Genomic DNA, 20,060 nt, shown 5'->3' with positions numbered 1-20,060 from the left:
TGAGAAAAAGAGAGCTGGAGACCTTTAAACAGCAGTCTGGAAGCACTGCTAATTATAAGTTGTGGAGATAAAGTTTGTGCTTTTAAGGATGACCACAATACTGCAAATTAAATCTTGGTGGTAAAGAACATTGCTTCCTACCTTATAAGGCAGAAATTAAAGGTTTTCATGAAATCTCTCTCCAAGCTAAAGGAAACATAATGATCCTGTAAGTCCCAAGGGCTCTCTATCTTTCTCTGAATGGAGAAGATCAAAAGACAAATACATGATATTTTTATAGATTGAAGTGATAAGTGGGAAAATGAAGTTTGAGTGGCTTGAAAATAATGGAAAGAAAGTCTTGATTTAAGAAGAGTTAGAGGCCTTAGGGAGGTATATAAAAGGGTTTAAATTTCCAGGCCCATCCAACTCAATCTTTCTAGCATGAAGGATTTTAAAGTGCTTTAGGTGCATCTATAATAAAGTTTATGCTGAACTAATGATCTCCTGGAGAAATTATCTCTGTATGGAGTAAGGTACATACAACAGAGCATCATACAGCTTTATTCCCCTAGGAAATCAAAAACTTTAATTGTACAATGTGAATAGTTTATCAGTATCTCAAAACACTCTCATACTGAGATCAGGTTGAATATATACAATACTAAGCTTCTTAAGATTCTTATGTTATTCTTGGATTCATTCGCTTCCAATTTCAGGGTTTTTTTGCAACTTTATTTTCCCTTTATTGTACCAGTGAGAGATCTACCTACTAGACTGATTGTGGCTCTCAGATATTGTAAATTTATACAATGGTTTTTATTATGAAATTCAGTTTGATCATGTTTTAGGCACTATCAATACATAAATATAATATATTAATGATAATATGATGCTATTTCTTTCCCTCGCCTAAATTAATGTATTTCTGTGAGGATTCTGTTCATCCTGCTTGCCTCCACTAATATGAGATATGATGATAAGATGTAGATATTTATATGAAATAATTCAGTGCTTTCAGTCTATTTACAGTGCAAAATTTAGGTGGCATAAACATGGTTGTAGGTAACCTAAACTGTGACAGACTTTGAAGCGAGGATGAGGAGTGATGTGGTCATTATGCCCATCACTGAAGGTGATCCCCTTCTTAGGGAAAAGAAAAAGATGTAGATTTTTCAGTGCTCTTCCTCGGGAAGACAGTGGCCTGCCTGGTAAAAGCTGGGAGAGGTAGTACAGAGGGGGTGAGAAAAACCACTCAAAAACAGCATAGTGAACTAAAACACCTTTGCTAGTTTACTGCAAAAGCTTGTATTCTCTGAAAAACTTGCATTAAACTGTAGGGTTATTAGCAAAGGACCTAGTTTTCCACTGCTTTGGTGAACGTGAATGACATGTAAAAAACCACAATTTGGTTTACAAGCCTGAATGTCTTTCCAGTCAGTGGAGAATGAGGGCTCTAGTGCTGTAAAAAGCCTAGATTAATTTTTTCTGTCCTGTCAGACTCTCTACTCCTTGAAACGTGCTGTCTCATCTGGCATTCATCATAGTCATAGAGCTTTTTTTTTCTGGGGAATAAATAAAAGACTTCTGTGTCACCTTTTAGAGGACCAGAAGTCTTCTTTTAAACTATTTATGTCTTCTTCTTGCTCTGCAGTCTGCTGAGCAACACATAAATTTTAAAGAACATTTCACAAATATCTCACAACTTTTCAAAATTATATTGTAGAAGCCTGACATTTTTTAGCTGTTGACTTTACAAACACTTGTTTAACCATTGTTCTCATGGCAAATATACTAGTTAAGAGTCTCATTTCAAGAACAATGGAGTTTCTTCCTACTATTTACATGCTAACTTCCCAAGGAATTATCAAAGAAAAGGAGTCGAGTATTACATTATCACAAGCATGTCCTGTCTTTATTCACTCTGCAAGATATTCTGCCTTTCTGCATGATAACTTATCTTTCCAGAAAAGGACAGCACGGTAGTCATGGCAAAGGTTACTGGTATGATATTCAACACTGGGAAAATTTGCAGTTTTGCCATACGTGACAGAAATTCATGATGACTCTTTGTCTTTTTGAAAATTTAAGTAAACAACAATAATCACGGTTATAAATATTCAAAATACCTTCTGAAAGTGTGAGGCTGCAAATGGAAGGAAATAAGAAAATACAAAGGAAAAGCCGACAGCAATGGAGAACATATATTTTGTTTTACTAGAACTTCCACATAGGAATTTTTGTAATGCTTTATGAGGTATGTATAGTAGAAAGGAAGAATCTGCCAAATTTGAGATTTTGATCCAGAAAACACTGGAACTCATGAATGTGATCTGTGTCTTTTGGAGAGTATCCATCTTCTGTTTTTCCTTCAACAAGCTGTTTACTTTTCTACTATCTCAGAGCTCCATTCATCTACTACATCTTCAGCAGTGACTTGGCAAAGTTGCCTGTTTAAAGCTACTTTTTGGGAGGGCAACAGGCTGTTGTTACAGTCAATGTTCATTCATTGCAGGATGGGACTAATCAAGCCTGCCTCAAGCCACAAAAAGCAGGACACTTTCCCTCTGCCCTCTCCTCCCACCTCTTAAGCTTCTTCCTGTCTCCAAAATTGCAGTGGGATGAAGATGCTTGCTATCATACAATGACATACATTATTACTCTTTTGCAAAAGTGAACAGGGGCTCGGTTGCACATTGAGCCTTGCATGCGAGTACTATACTGCCAGGTTTGTTTTCCTAACTTGTAATTGTAAAGTGACCTCTTCCAGCATTATCAGGCTACAAGGAGCCAAGAAAATCATTATTGAGAATTTGGCAACCCTGACAAAGAGGCTGTTGAGTCTGCATTAAGGGATGAAATAAGAGCTTTCTACTGTGATCCTAAGGAACAGACAAGGCTTGTGGTAAAGGTACAAATCTCTTGATTTAGGGTGGGTTTTTTATTATAGAAAAAATAGGGAGAAAAAACAGCAGGCATTGTCAAAGCAAATTGACTGTTTTGTTTGAAAACCCACATCTAATAACAATATAGCTCTGGATACTTGACATTATTCCATATTCCTCTATGATGACTGAAGATATTGTCGTAGGATTATTTCAATGTTGTTTTTTTCCCACCACAACCTTATTCCTGAATGATATTCGGATGTATTATTATTGCCTCTAAAAACCGTAATGAAGTATTCCTGTAGTAGTGCTTTTAGAGGCAAATTTATGTTTAGAAAGTCTTATCTCTATTTCTCAATGTTGAAAATTCAGGCTTTTTTTCTCAAATCTAGAAGATGCTACCAGTCTTTCTGACTTCTGTACCAATTCCTATGAAACAATGATAATGTAGTTTAATCTTGTGTTTATTTTTAATTTCCATTTGCCTTTTAAGCTTCTGATTTTTATAGTGTGTTACTATTTTTATATGCTGTATATTTTTAATGACTAAATGTTGATGTACAACATTTCATCTTTATACTGTGCAATAGTACTGTGATATTCTGTTTCTACATTTGAACTGGAAAAATTTACAGACTGAAATCTTTCTGGGTATAATATGGCAAATTTGAGGAACGTGAATCCATTCATTTTCAATTTACAGTTCAAAGCTTCTTGATAACAACATGGAAGTCCAAACCTGCAAGGAAAACTGCATCTTCTCAATGCCCCCATATCCTGATTTGTAAAAATTTTGGCAAAGTTTTATTTCACTGAGACTGAGGGCTTGTCAGTATGTGGATTAAATAAAGGCTGTGGCAATTGTCTGCCCTGGTTTTTGTAACAGCTTTTGCAAGCCTAAAGAAGCTGAGCTAGACAGGCAGTTTTACATGTAAAAGGAATTCTTCAGTGTTAGTATGCCACCTAACCTATACCTGAAATAGATCCATTTCTAGAGTGTGAGTGTGCTGCAAAATAGCTCCCCATCAGTTTGCATTAATATATCTACCTCACAGTAACAGCTGGCAATATCTGCGTGTACTTTGGACAGATAAACATTTCAACTGTATATATGCTAGGGCTCACTCCTGGACTCCTGCAGTGTCAGAATCTCAACGTGGTTTTAAAATAAAAAATACAACTGGTTTATGTTGTTAAAAGCTGTTCTATGTGCAAGCTAGCAGACAGTCTGAGGATGAGGAAGGACTTTTCCAGTTACTGAAATGAGGATGCTTTCCCACACTGTGCTTCCAGGTGCCTCCCAGGGAACAGGCATGGAGAGACTCTCTAAACGAAAATGAACCTGCCCATCTGGAACTGGAAGCATGGGAGAAGGCAGTGCAGGTAGGTGAGCTGGTCAAACCCACAGCCCCAGCTGCAAGGGGCAGTGCTGTGCCTGGAGCCCAACCCTGGGCTGTGGAGCATGTTGCCTGTACACCCTGCATGGTGCAGGACAGAGAAAGGGCTCATTGCAGCCCCACTTCAGCAAAATGGCCTGCACCTCATCTACTTGTCTCTCTTTTGCTGAAATATAAAATGGTCATGTTGTGTTTAGACTATCATTTTGGCAAAAATCAGATCTCAAGGCAGTGTCATAGTTTTCCTAGATGAATTGCAAGGTTTCAGAGGAGTAAGTTGGGCTCAGTTTGTAGATTTGAGTGGCGTTTTTTGATTGTTTGTTTTGGAGTGGTTTTATTTGTTTGGTTTTGGTTTTTTTTTTTTAATTGGTACAGGCTGAAAAATTTGTAAATATCTTTATGAACTAATTTTTAGGTTTGGCTTTTTCATACCACTATTATAAGAAGGAAAGTCCCCAAGTGATTAAGTAAATCATTAATGAAATTGAATAAGTTGTAGTGTGATGAATTGGTAAAAGAGGTCCACTGATTAATTTATTCTTGGCTTTGCCATTAACATCAGCCAACACAGTAAATATCAGCTGAGTTAAAGCTTAGGGCAATATCGGTCTTTAGTGCAAAAGGAAGTTTCCAGCTACACTGAGTGATTTTTATACAAGGCAGATGCAGATGCTATGAGTAAGTAAATGTCTTCTTTGCCATGCTGGTGATATGTTTACATAATACATTATTATTTTATTTATTACTGTAAGAAAAAGTGAAAGAGATACTCTGAAGAAACAACGTACTGGAAGGAATGACATTTGAACCAAAACAACACTAGTTTGTGAACCAAAACATGTGATTATGTAATTAAAGGTTGAAATCAAGAGGACTCCTACTCCATTTGATTACAGCTTAGAAGATGCTTTGCTATACAGGGTTGCAAGTCTAGACGTCGGTAATGGTAATTACATAGGATGGTAATTCCTATGTACAAATCCTTAATGAAATGAATCCTGGGCAAGATAACTGATTTTTAATCTGAATTTAATTTCAAATGAATGCACTTCTTTCAGCAGCTTGACACTAGAGGCACACATAAAGGGTCAAAATCTGCTTTTTGAAGGATTTCAAAGGAAAATCTTGTATAGCAGCAGGGCTCTCTCACACCATGACACTGAAAGCTGTCACAGAGCTTGTTATGGTCTTTTAATTTAAGGAAAAAAATATTTTTTGGACCAACCAATACATATTTTCTTGTTTAGCCTTTGGTTTTTAGAGTCTTTTGCTATTCCAGTCTAAAATTCATAGCCAATTTGCAGACATATCAATTTGTGTTAACACTGACCTCCCCTCTTTCATTAACGTTTACCCCCAGAAATATTTACAGACTGCTATAGTATCTCCTCTCAGACTTCATTTTGTTGAGTGAAAAAAGTTAAGCACTTCTATTCTCTTGTGCACAATAGGTTTTTATTCTCCTTTCTATCTTCACAGTCTCTCCATGCACCTGTTCCAGATGGAGAAAATGTTTCTTAAAGGTGAATAATGTCTAAATGAGGTTTTACAAAAATTTACACTAAAGCATTAATCCTTCTCTATTGCTCTGGAAAATATTTACCTCACACTTTAAGATTGCAGGTTTGGGGGGTTGTTTTCAGAGTCACAGAGCACAGATCGGAGTTATTTTATCACCCACAAAGCCATTCTTTTTCTTCCCCTTTTACTTCCAATGAATGATTTCCCAGCTTGCAGCAGAACTTTCCATTTTGCAAGTGCAAATATCTGTACCTGAACTAGATATTAGAAGCAGGAATAAAGGAAATTAAGATGTTTGTGGCTGTCAACACTTTTCTCAGCTTCTTTCTGACTTTGTTGATACACAATCCCTTTTGGTATCTTCTCCCTCATGCACTTAGTGGCTGTCATAGTCAAATTCACCGTCTGCCCAGGAAGGGAACTGAAAAGTGAACTCTCAAGGACAACATGCAGAAACTCTCCAGAGTCATCAAATCATCCCACTGGAGTCCCCAGCTGGCTTTCTGTGGGGTCTCCTGTGGATATTTTGGCACCTGCTATGCCAAATATCCTGTGGATAATTTGGTTACCTGCTGGTAAACCCCAGGAAGCAGGTGAATTTGAGAGGCCCTTTGGTGTTTGCCTCTGAGAGTGGACTTTGGAGGAGATGTTGGCACTGTGAGCAGCTACTTTCCTTCCAAACACCAACATAGAAACTCGGAAGATACTGCTGATGTGCAGTACTTGCCTGCACGTCATCTTACACACATGTATCCTGGGAACATCTGAAGTTCTTGATTTTTCCATATTTCACACCTCAAACATCAGATCAGAAAATCTGTCTCCTGAAACTCAAAAGCCTTTATCTGAAACATAAACTGAATAAAAACCTAAAGGATTTTGATACAGCTGTATACCAAATACAGATCAACAGGACTAAAATACAAGATACTGTGATTCTCTTCAAAACAAAACTGATTATTATGTCTACAGATTATCCTTAAACACTCAAGCACTAGAAAACCATCCATGCTTCCTATCAATTCAAATAGAATTAGGCAATACCACAGGTGTTTTCAGTTTCAGATTATGCAAAATTTGCAAATAAACAATTTCCATTATTATTTGTATCATGTCTATATTTTGTCATCTCCTAGCATCACTTGCCATGTTTTATAGTTTTCAATTCTAACATCTATGTTCTAACCTAGGGTGAGAACAGTATTCACTGTGGATCATTCTTCAAAATCCAAATAATCCTGTTGATATGCATGACCCTGCCTCAACTAATTTGGTACAGGTCTTTGAAACAGCACACATATAACCATGTGCATACAAATTAAAGAGAAAGAGAAGAAAGGGGAAGGGAGATTAGGCATAGAGAGAGATGAGATAGCAAATCTAAAAGATCAAGCCACATTTGATAACATTTAGTGAGCATTACAGAAAAATAAACCTGCAACTGGACTAACCACACACGGGCAATGAATACTGTAATGTCTTGCAGTAGCTTGTAAGATGTTGCAGTAACAGCTTTTGATTAACTGCAATATTATTACTTAAATGCACAATGGTATTTAGATTTTCAACACATTTTTTCTGTTGTTACTGTTTGTGACACTTAACATTAAGGTCACCTTATTTTGCAGCTTTTGAAAGTGCTGGGTGTCATTACAAGCCTGAAATAAGAAAAAAGCCAGTAATAGTATGGCTCTTAAAATAGCAGTACATTGAGAGAGAGAGATAAGAGAAATTTTTTTTTTTCTTCTCTGAGTAGACTAGACTGCTGCACATAGACTTATATGCACATTGCATTGATATCGAGCAAGTCAGTGCCTGCTTATTGCCACTGAAGAAGGAAGACCATGAACAAAGTTTGCAATCACTATGGAAACTGGGTCTCTGGTTGCTGTGTTGGCACTGGCACATCTGTCGGGGACAGTAGCTGTTCCAGAGGATTCCTTCCAAGAAAGCTTTTCCTGAGACTTGTATCTGGGACTGGGCCCAGGGCTGCAGGGCTTGTTTCAACAAAAATCCAAGAGTCTGCACGAGCATAATTTTTTTCTTCACTTTGCCCTTGTAAGGCAAAACTCTTATGTTTTCTTTTCAATGTTTGAAGAGCTTGCAGAGTAAAACAGTGGGAGAGGTGACACGCAAATCTTTTCTACTATGCGGTTCACAGTCTTGATATTGTGGCAAATGAAGAAGCAGTGCAGCTAGCAGATATTGGAGAGCTTGGCTCTTCTTCAGCCTGGTATGTGGCCTGTTAAAAGCTTACTACTGCTTAATTTAGAGTTTGGACAAAAATTGTTGGGACGGCAGGTTTTTTTCTTATGTGTGGCTACTAGATATAGAACCACCACAAAGTACTTTCTGGTATCAGCCTCAGCAGAATCATTCTGTGTAAAAGGGGAGAGCAGGGTGCCCGGGAATGGCAGCACCCTAAGGGAAACCAGCCACCAGCAAAAGCATAGATGCTCTCAGGGCTGACATGTGAAGGCATGGAATTTTCATGAACCAGAGACTCTTATTAAGATAGTATTTGTCTTTTAATAGGCCTGTCAATTTAATTTATTTTGTTTAATTTTAAATATGTTATCTTAAATAAATAAGTCTTCAGAACACTGCATAGACAGATTAAAAGGAAGATACAGTTCAGGTATAATTTTTCAGTGCCAATGACATCCACGGGACTACTGAAATAAATGGTGAAATCTCATGAAACACTATGTACTCAATAGGTAACAGCTCAATCTTTTTGTTCTGGGAAACCTTTCAAAATCTGTCCATGATCTTTTTTTCCAGTGATAATGGGCTGTGGAATGTTTGTATCACACAAATTCTTCACTGTTGCTACTACACTGATGGTAAAAGAAAAACTTTTAAAAGTGTATCTTAGGGGTGAAGGTATTCCTGTAGCAAATGAAGCAATTGCTCATGAAAGAATGTAAGATTACAGAATACTCTGAATTTAAGCTGGTGCATACCAGCCCAGTTTGGCTGTCCTGATTGACACAGTTATGATTTAATGTAATTAATAGGTGAAAAAAACAGGAAAGAAGAGTCACACAGCCAGTTGATTTGTCACAGACCTCCTTAAAATTCTTAGCAATTTTCCTTTCAAGAACTGGTGCAACACTACAATCTCCTTCATTATTTATCTATTAGGAATATATATTTTCTTTTCTTGAGGAAATCGGTGCCTAAGCACATAAAGTGCCACATCCAAAAAAGCAGATTGTTGAATTTTCTGCTCCTGATATATTTTCCTAATTGTACTCTGAGTGAATATTGTAATATCTAGTTGGAAATAAACTTCTAAGTCTTTGCTTTTTATGATTTATAGTGCACCAGAATCCCTAGTCTGCTATAACCAACATTTACTTGTTACCTTGTTTATATATAATTGACTTCAGAGAGAAGACAGTATTAATTTTTCAGCCAGAAGTTTATGTAATTAATGATGCATTTATATCCATGTACATATGAACAGTATTATTCTCTTATTAATCCTTGAAAGCTACTAGGGTAGCACATTTTGGAGTGGTTAGAAAGAATTCAGGCACAAAGATCATTGAATTGTTGCTTGATAGCCAAATCTTTTAAAATACTTTATCACATTTATAACTACTCTGAATTCAAATGGAAAACGTATTTCTTTGGCTTTAGTAATCACTGGCAAAGAAAAATAGATGGAAGAAAGATTCCTTATTGTCTACCAGATTACTATTTTTGTGGGAGAAGAAAGGAAAAAAACCAGAAGGCATGTTTTCTTTTGCTGAATGTTTTAATTGCAAATAGGTTTGTAGAATAAAATGAGTCCTTTTTGATGGTATCTTGCCATTGCGATGGAGGACTATTCAGATGGCATACTTCATGAAGAAAGACTGCACCTGTTAAATACAGTTAGTTTGAAAAGATCTTAGCAAGTCTATCTAGTTTCTATGTTCACTAGCTGTAAGGGTTACCTTAGCATAAGTGGAATCATTAGGTCAGCAAGACCTTCATATTTAAATTCTGCTTCTCCATAGTTCTGGACCTGCACTTTGTATTCTGTACGTGAACAGATGCGCTGAGACATTCCACAGACATGGTGCTGGGCCAGAGCACAGGCACACAAAGGTAGTTCTGATGAGTTTATTTGGCAGTGGAATGAGATCAAGATCTGAAGTACTACAGGGCATAGTCATACTTCACTCTCAGGAACAAGTACTGCCAAAGAAAGTTCAAAGAGCCATGTTTACAACCATGGAACAAGCTCCCTGTTGATTTCAATACCTGACATTACACAGATATGCAAACTCAATATACATTCCATCTGTCCCTCCTCATTGCTGTCTGTAGTAGCAGCACAACAAGCAAAGTACTCTCTTCTCTCAACATGCTACCAGTCCTGCTGTGTGACAGCAGTGAAGACCGTGCAGGGACAGAGAAGGAGGAAATAAAAGACATTATCTCAAACTTTCTTACTTACTACAATACACTGGGGTAGTGCTGGAGTGTGTCAGTTTTCCCTGTTATGAATTGCCTCAGGTGAATGCAATTGAAAGACAGAGAGAGTAGTTTGTCTTCCCAAGGCTACACAAACAAGTGAACATTACAGGTATGGCATCAACTTGGGAGATCCTGGACTCCTTGTGTCTTCTGGACAGCGGCATGCTCTTCTGTATGCTGGCAGATACAGCTGTTTTTTTATTATTCTGCCAAGATATTATTATATTGCTCTGCAATATTGCAAACAATCAAGATGTTTGGAATGTAATTCCAGCTCAGCAGGCTTTTAGCAAAAAGTCAAATTAGCCACCGGCATTAGGTCTCTGTAAACACCCACTGCTGGAGAACCAAAGCACCATAAAGCGTGTTGTATTCTTTCTGATACCAGAATTTTTTGGAAGTATTGCTCACAGGAATGAAAATGTCCCAAAACACAGAAGTACATTTCTTCAGAAAGACTGGGAGTAATTTGGTTGCAGAATTTCAGAGATGCTGCAGGAATTAGGCTGCCCAGAAGGAACTGATTTATCAAATTTTCACAGAGTCACAGAATACGCCGAGTTGGAAGGGACTCACAAGGATCATCAAGTCCAATTACTGGCCCTGCACAGGACAATCCCCAAGATTCACACCATGTGCCTGAGAGTGTTGTCCAAATGTTTCTTGGAACACAGATTGGCACTGTAACCATTTCCCAGGAGAGCCTGTTTCAGTGCCCAACCACCCTCTGGGTGAAGAACGTTTTTCTAACATCCAACCTAAACCTCCCCTAACACAACTTCAGGCCGTTCCCTCAGGTTCTGTCACTGGTCACCACAGAGAAGAGATCAGTGCCTGCCCCTCCTTTTCCCCACAAGAGGAAGTTGTAGACTGGGATGAGGTCTCCCCTCAGTCTCCTCCAGGTTGAACAGACCAAGTGATCTCAGCTGCTCTTTACGGCTTCCTCTCAAGGCCCTTCACCATTTTCATTGCTCTCCTTTGGACACTGAAACACCTTAATATCTTTCTTATACTGCAGTGACCAAAGCTGCACACAATATTCTAGGTGAGGCCACACCAGTGCAGAGCAGAGAGAGACAATCCCCTCCCTCAGGTGGCTGCTGATGCTTTGCCTGATACCCCCCAGGACACAGTTGGCCCTCCTGGCTGCCAGGGCACTGCTGACTTGCATTCAACTTGCCATTGACCTGGATATCCAGGTCCCTTTCTGCAGCACTGTTTTCCAGCATCTCATTCCCCAGTCTGTACAAACAGCCAGAGTTGCCCCATCCCACGTGCAGAATCCAGCACTTTTCCTTGTTAAACTTCATATGGTTGGTGATTGCCCAGTCCTCTGATTTGTGGAGGTCTCTCTGGAGGACCTCCCTGCCTTCGAGGGAGTCAACAACTCCTCTCAGTTTTGTGTCATCTGCAAACTTGCTTAGTATCCCTTCCAGTCCTGCATCCAAGTCATTTATGAAGATGTTGAAGAACACAGGGCCCAAGATGGAGCCCTGTGGAACCCCATTAGTGACAGGTCACCAGTCTAATGCTACCCCATTCACTATTACCCTCCGTGCTTGACCTGTGAGCCAATTGCTCACCCACTGGATGATGTGTTTGTCCAGCTGTGTGCTGGAAATTTTGTCCAGAAGGATCCTGTGAGAGACAGGATCGAAAGCTTTACTGAAACATGAAAAGATGCCATCAGCTGGCTTCCCTTGATCAGCTAGGTGGGTTACCTCATCATAAAAGGAAATCAGGTTGGATAAAGAGGACTTTCCTCTCATGAGGCCATGCTGGCTGTGACCAATGACAACATTGTCTTTCAGGTGTTTTTCAATACCTCCCAAAATAATCTCTCCATAACTTTACCAGGTACTGAAGTGAGACTGACAGGCTTGTAGTTTCTGTGGTCCTCCTTCTTGCTGTTCTTGAAAATCAGGTCAACATTCACCAGCTCCCAGTCAACTGGGACTTCTCTGGATTCCCAAGACCACTGAAAAATCATTGAGAGCTTTTGTGATGACATCAGCAGCTCTTTGTGGATTCTTGGTTGAGTCCCATCAGGCCCCAGAGATTTATAGGGATACAGCTGGAGATCAGATCCCACACAATTTCAGGGTCAACTGGGAGCTGATCATTCTCTCAGTCATGGTCCTCCAGCTCAGAGCACTGAGACCCCCTTGGTCCATTATCTGAAGACAGAGGCAAAGAAAGCATTCAACACCTTTGCCTTATGTCTGTCCCTGTTTATGAGGTGACCATCCTCATTCTGTAATGGACCAATACTCTCTGCCTACTGCCATTAAGATATTTGAAAAAACTCTTTTTATTGTCCTTCACATTTCTGGCCAGCTTCAAGTCTTGTAGACCTTTGGGAAAACAGGAATTTAGCTATCAAACAACTGAATTATCATGTTATACCATCCCCCTTCCTTAATTCAGTTTACCTTCAGGACTACTCAGAATTGTGATAATATTAATTTTCTGTTAAGTTTGGTTACAGACTGAAACCTGTCAAACACAAAAAGATCCTTTCTTTGGACTGCTTGCTCAGTCTTACCAGAACATTGTCATCTGTCACCTATCGCATATCCATAACTTTCAAAGCACTGCATTTCAGATTTGGCATTCTACTTTACTCCGTGGATTGACACATTACCCAAAATCTCTCAGTTCTGGTCCCTTTTTATGAGGTCTTTCATTATACACATCTTGTTTACCAGACTTTACCTAGTGCTTTTATTAATATGTAAATGGCAAGTTTTCCACTCTGTGTTAAACACAATCTTGTTCCCTGGTTTCTCATCGGTAAGACTGTTCCTACTGGGTAGGTCTTCACTCTGATTTTCTTCCTGGTTTTTTTCCCTTTGAGTTTATTATTTCTCCATATCAGGTATTTTCGGGCATTGGCTTTGAGCAGATAATGAACTACGCTTTTCTCCCTGCTGAAGGTTGTATAAACCTTTCATTTCATGGCATCTGCCAGTTAGAAAATGCTTAGTGGATTTTTTTTTTTCTCAGTAGCACTTAAACTGTAAACCAGCAGCAAAGACATTAACTTGCTGCTACAGATAGGAGTGAAAACATCATAAAGATACTGTGCCAAATTTGGTGTCAACGATTCAACAGGGTTATTAAGAAGTTGCAGAAGATTTAGATAAAAGCTGTAAGAATAAACAAAGGGCTGAAAACGATGCTTTATAGTGGTGTGAGATGTTCAATTTGCATAGATAGGAAGAAATTTGGAGGTAGATGCTGAATTTAGGGCCAGTAGGTGCAATTAACTCGGATTGTTTGACCTATGCATTCAGAAGATATTCAAGTTGATCAACTTCCTTAACTGAAGCCCCAAGCCTTTTTCTAGCTAAGCCAGATAATTCAGTCTTCAAAAGGTTTGTGTTACAAATAGTGAATAGATGAGTCTGATTTATGACCGATGCATCTGCAATGGGAAGAAAGCTGAGTGGTGCAGTTGACACTCTTAAAGGTGTGTCATCTGGAGGGATGCCATCTAGAGAGACCTGAACAAGGTTGAGAAGTGGGCCCAGGAGAACCTTCATGAATTTCAGCAAGGCCAAGTGCAAGGTGTTGTACCTGGGTTGGGGCAATCCCAGACTTGAGTCTAGACTAGGAGAAGAACTCATTGAGAGCAGCCCTGTGGAGAGGGACTTTGGGGCTTCTTGTGAATGAAAAGCTGGACAGGAGTCAAGTGTGTGCTTGCAGCTCAGAAAGCCAACTACATCCTGGGCTGCATCAAAAGTAGTGTGGCCAGCAGGTCGAGGGAGGTGATTCTCCCCCTGTTTCTTGTGCTGAGAACCCAGACTTAGATGCAGTACTCCAGGTGGGGTCTCACAAGGGCAGAATAGACATGGACCTGTCAGAGTAAGTCCAGATGAGTGCCTCAAAATTGTCAGAGGGATGGAGCACCTCTCCTACGAAAGCAGGCTAAGAGAATTGTTTAGCCTGGGGAACAGAAAGCTTTGGGGAGACCTCACTGTAGCCTTAAAGGGTTTATAAAAAGGAAGGAGAGGGACTTTTTACATGGGTAGATAGTGACAGGACAAGGGCTATTGGCTTTAAACTGCATAAAAAATGTCTCTTTTAAAAATATAACCTATACTGCTCAAATCTGTTTATTGGTAAGCATTTCCACCTTATTAAGGAGTTGAATTTTTCTGATTTCTACAGCTGAACACTGATCCTTGCAATATCAATAACGGCAATGCTGCAAAATGTCTTTTGTCCAGCATTTGCATCTTGTATCACAAACAGATTCATCAAGCATCTCAACTTATTGTTTAAGGTACAGAATAAAACAAACTACTTCAACAATGTTGTGATCTCAACAAGGCTGATTTTAAGTTCTCTGATCACATTTTTGGCTCTTCATTTTAATCATCTCTTCATGTGTTTACACCTTTCAAGTTGTTGTTACTGTAGCTGGATGTAGTAACCAGCTATGAATTAATCGAAGGCTGTATTTGCCCATGCTGGGATACAGAATATTTTATCAGCTACTGTCAGTGTACCACATAAGGGTGCAATTAGGTACATGCAGTTGTAAAAGTAGGAAAAGTTGTACTAGTCATCTGCTGGGAATGATGGTATTTGAGCACTTCAGCAATATAGTTGATGTGAAAAGTTCTTAATCAACAGAAATATTGTGATCAAGGTTGAATGTGTCTCTCAATAATGCATTCTGGTTCCCATTGCACTACAGAGGAACAGATAGCAGTGGACCTTTCTGGCTTTATAATCTGTGAGACCGGACCTATAGGACCTTGTACTATGTGGATGGCAGCCTTTGCTGGAGGCATAGAAGCACAACAAATCTCTCTGTGATAGACTAAAGAGGCTGAGGTCCTCTATTAGATGAAGAGCAGTCCTCCTTCTCTTCAGATTTCTTTTCCTTAGCATTTGTATCTCTGGGTCTGCCAAATTCTATAAAAATGGGTCACGCTTGGATCTGCGTGGGACTTGGTTTCTTTTTTTTAATGACGGTGTCCTGACTGATTTATAGTCACTGTGAGCACTGTAGATAAAGAATCAAATGAGGGGTTATCAAGACATGAAGAGGAAACTAAAAGACAGACTAGTTAGTGTTTCACAGAAGATTTGTTGATGTGATGAATACAAATGAAAACTATTCACTTTACAGAAAATTATACTTCAAGTGCAATCTATGTACGTTTGCTTGCCTATCACTTCAACCGGAGCTGTTAGCCAAGCTAACTTCTAAATAGGATCATTTTGAAATATTTTATTTCAATAGGAATCTAATTTGTGCAAGGGAGGCAAAGGACAGACATGTTAAAGAATGCCGTGGTGAGATATTAATGTCCAATGGACAACAGGGACTTAAAAATCATAAAAAGATACATGCTTCAGAGACTCAGAAATTTGGACACTCCTTTCTTGCCTTCTTGAAGACATACAATAAGCATATTTCTCTCTCTAACATCTCTCTTCCAAAACAGAAATATTTTTTTCACTTGAGCTCTCAATTCTACACACTCCTTCCTCCTTCAAGAACAGAGTAACTGAGATTTCCTGTCTCATTTGGGTTTTATTTTGTAAGGAGACAGAGTCTTCTGCTCCCAAAGGCTTATGCAGGCAAAGAAACCGACACAAGCACTCATGTCCTTCACTCAGGAAGATCCATTTATTTCTTGGTTGTTTGGCTTAATCAATAGGTATTAATTGTTGGGGTTTTTAGTTGATCCAAGGTCCATACTTGCCCCCACTTAGGAGGTTTTCTTTAGAGTTTCATAGTAGGATTCTTAAAGTTTATTTCCTCTGTTTCATCCCCCAGATGACAGAGATACAGAGAAGGAGAACTAAGAAATAATAAACAACATTCTCCTTTTAAAATGAATACATATACACAAGTTGCTTTACTCTCTTTTGTCAATGTAATAGGTAATAAAAATTTCATCTACTTCCTTTTCACTGTCAAAATGGAGCCATGGAGGCCTGGTGTAACTAAGAGTCAGGCTTTCCAAGTGTGCTAATTCTGTGTTTGGAATATGTGTGATTGTAAAAAAGCAGACAGAGGTGTGTGTGGATCACTGTTACAAAGTTGAATATTACATATTTTGACTTGTTCAAATTTAATGAACCCCAGAAAGGACTTCTAGTGTTTACTTTTTCCTCATTTGACTCTAATTAACCTTTCCCATGATTCAGATGTCTGACAAATGTGGAGGGCCGCAGGGCTAAGTGCTTTTTCCTATGATTGACTTTAATTAAGCTTTCTCTAGGCTGGAAACCCTTGCAAACTTAGGGAACTTTATTTTAATTGCCTTCTGCCAGATTTACTTATGCTAGACAAATATTATAAATCAAATACAACACTATTAGAAGCACGATGAACTGACTTACAAAGTGGTAGTCTGCCATGGTGAAAAGCATTGCACTTTACATCTGACTAGAAAGTGCTATGATGGGAGAAAAAAATTACTGATTTCATGAAGGCAACTTCTGGAGCATTGGTAGCTTTTCTTTTTCTGCAGGGTAGGTATGTGAAGACACCGAGTTTCAAACTCTTGTTATTCTTCTCCAGCTTCAGTGGTATTACATCGTATTAACTCATACTACAAACTATTAAGTGGATACTCCAAGAACTTATTTCATGCTTTGGACTGCTCACCAGGTCTCTGTTACAGATGATGGAATGAGGCAGCTCAATCTTAATTAGGGGTCTTTGTCACATAAATCCTGGTATTTTTGCTCCCTGAGCCTGTCCTTAAAGGGTCATCAGGAGAACCTGACAAACAGGCACCAATTCTTGTACAAGTCAGTGCTGATATTATTATTCAAAATATTCCACAGAGAAATGCAGTTCAATGGGTGTTTGCAGAAATAAATGAAAGATTGTCTATAACTCTTAAGTTATGAAAGTTTTATGAAAGTTTTTTTTGTGGGTCCTTTAAATCGTAGAGTTTTAAGTTAAAATTCTGTTGGCTCATGGATTGGGAACATCCCTTCTACACAAATGAATGGCAAATCCTATTTTCATTCTATGCTGCACTGCTATAAATTGAACTGAGAGGCATTGTGAGTTGCACAAAGACAGTATGCTGCACATTTTTGCTTCTTTTCCATCATACAGTATGTTCTGAAGGGTCAGTTGAGCTATATTTTCTTAGTTATGCTTCTTCTATATGCTCTCTTTATGCTTGATGGGAATGATGTGACTTTCATGTTAGAATGCCATCCTGAGAAAACCTTTTGCAATTGCTGCTGTTGAAAGAGCTTATCCTTAACAGAAAAAGTTCTGAGAAGCTTTTTCTGGAAAGAAGCCTACCAAAACTGTCTTTGTGCTTAATTACAGTGTAGCAGTGGTCTTAAAATAAGGGTCAGTCTTTTTCTTCAGTAACCAACAACTTGAAACCAGATATCGACAGGGGTTAACCACAGTGTCTCAATGGTAATGACTCCGTGTTTCCTTCCAATTTTCTCCCTTTTCTAACACAATGTAGAGTATTCTAAATTACAATCAAAATTATTATGACTGTGGCTTAGATGAAGTTAATTGCCAAGACATAATCCTTACATCTGAGCCCATAAACAGTATTAAAAATGCCTAAATATTTAATCATATTATATTAATATGATTAATACATACATAAATGTATGTGTTCATCTATACATTTATATACGCAACTATTCAAAACAACTACCTTATCTGAATACAGATCCTACACAAAGTAGTCGACTGACAGCTCTGTTAGCTCTATTTATCCAGCTAATGTGTGTTGCCAAAGCTGTTGCAGCAAAAGGTTCTCCATGGGGACCAGCTTTGGCTTAGAAAGAATAATTAAGTTTCTGTACCCTGTTGACACTCAGCTTCAAAGAGTGCTAATAAAAACACAGTACCAAGGTGGCAACTTTCAAACCTCAGCCCAGGACAACAAAATGCCCTAAGCCAATCTAAGAGCAGGGGCTAGAGCCTGCACAAAGCTGTTATGTCAAGAGAACAACTGTTAGCTTTCATAGATCCTACAAGGATGGTGGTTTAGCTTCTGCATTTGATATATTACCAGTCTTGTTGGAGGACTTCAGAGCATTTTCAAGGTAAGGGAGGATATATGAGGAGGGATGCAGAATGTGGAATTGATGCACAAAGTCGTTTGTTTTAAAAGTACTCAGAGCCCTCAAAATAGCAGAGTATTGTTTAAAAAATGGAGATATAAACTATTTTATGTAGTGTGGCTTTTGTCTTTGTTTAGTAAGAATCACAATTATTCATGTAAAAAAAATCTACGGCCATTTCCTGGTTTTAATTAATTCTATTTTACATCCTGACACTTTAACTTGCTCTTGATCAACTTCTAAGTGATCTGTTTGACATGTCTATCTTTAATTCAGAGTAATTACCAAATCAGTTTGCAATTTATCAGAAATGTGAAGAGTAACTCTAGCCAGAAAGAGCTATTTTTCTTCGAGAGTGAAAGCAAGCTATTACAAAGGGCCTAGGAGATTTAAGAAAAATAGTACTGTCATCTGAAATTTCTGAGTGGGAGAACCCCTTCGGATTTTTAAGGAAGAATTTTAAGTAATTTCTGCCTTCAATAAACTTGAAAATTATCTGACTTGAATGAAAAATATTGCCTAAATTCTACTGCCTTATTTAGACTAAGCTGAAAGCCCTGCAATCTATTACAGTCTAACCTATGTACTTGACATATATTTAAAAAACTCTGTGTAACAATTATAACATATCTGAAAAAAGAGCTTATTCTTCCAGCTTCTTCACTGTATATAAAATCCCAGGTACAGACAGTCACATTTCCTCCTACTGACACATTGTTAATTTGTGTGTAACTCACTTTTGCCAGCTGACAGCAGTGGGATCAAGGACCTTACATGGAAAGGTCCTTTTCTAAAACTGATTAGACCAAAACCTATGCACATTTACGTTTCTTCTTCTGGTTCTGGGAAATTAAACTAGAGCTGCAGCTGGGCTAAACATTTTAATGAATTGTAAGTTTACAAAACAAAACAAAACAAACAAAAAGAAGAGAAGAAAAAGGCAGATCTAGGATAATTTTGCAATTTAATGAAGCTGGCTCAAAACTAGCATGACGTTTTGGTTCAGAAGAAGAAACACATCCTATGACTCTTTTGTTTCAAAATGTACACCATACAGTGTTTAGCTTTTCACAGAAAATATATTTTTTCAATTTGGAATTAGCTAATTTCTTTAAGATTATTAATAAAATTAAAAAAGCACAAAACCAAAACAAAACACCAATGGCATTAAAATGAAACACAGAAGATTTCTCCAAATTTTATTTTTCTTCACATTTTGGTTGGGACACAGCAGAAAATCAATTAGTCACACAGAAACTGTCTTATGGACAGAGTCTGGTTATTTTTGGGATCATGAGCGTTGCTTATTACTTAAACTATACAACTCAGAAGTCATCATCAGAAAGGATGAAACTATGCATATTTGTATTTTTAAAGACTGAGCAGAACTAAATATGTAGGGACTGTGACCAATGGCACAGCCACTATGTGTTCATTACCCATCTGGTAGACACTAAGAATATAGGCAGGTAGCAATTCCCCCTCATAGTTTGACTTACTGATAATTAGAGGTGATGGGGACTGGTGTCACCTCCCTCCACTCCTGTGATGGCCATGGTTACTCCTCCAATGTGGGCTATCCATTCCACTTTTCATAGCTGACAGCACAGTCCCCATTTCATCCTTGTTCTAAAGTCAGTGGTACCCTGCTACACCTTCCTTCAGTGGGAAATGCAGGGCACAGGGGCACAACAGCATTACTGTGAAAAAGAGCAGTGAAAAT

The 20,060-nt window shown here is 38.4% G+C and overlaps 1 long non-coding RNA gene across 1 annotated transcript in view; it reads left to right on the top strand.

The window, feature by feature from the left end:
- Window positions 1–2,828: 2,828 nt before the first annotated feature.
- LOC127465215 (uncharacterized) overlaps window positions 2,829–20,060 on the top strand; it is a 32,934-nt gene continuing 15,702 nt past the window's right edge. The window contains exons 1-2 of the long non-coding RNA XR_007901946.1: window positions 2,829–2,890; window positions 4,161–4,250. This is a non-coding gene — a long non-coding RNA (uncharacterized LOC127465215). The remainder of the gene's footprint in view (window positions 2,891–4,160; window positions 4,251–20,060) is intronic.

This window comes from Manacus candei, unplaced genomic scaffold (assembly GCF_025592945.1).
Source record: "Manacus candei isolate 608988 ecotype Guabito, Panama unplaced genomic scaffold, ASM2559294v1 h1tg000008l, whole genome shotgun sequence".
NCBI classification, from domain to species: domain Eukaryota; kingdom Metazoa; phylum Chordata; class Aves; order Passeriformes; family Pipridae; genus Manacus; species Manacus candei.
The sequence above is the reverse complement of the archived record's forward strand: the minus strand, read 5'-3'. Positions and strand labels throughout refer to the sequence as shown.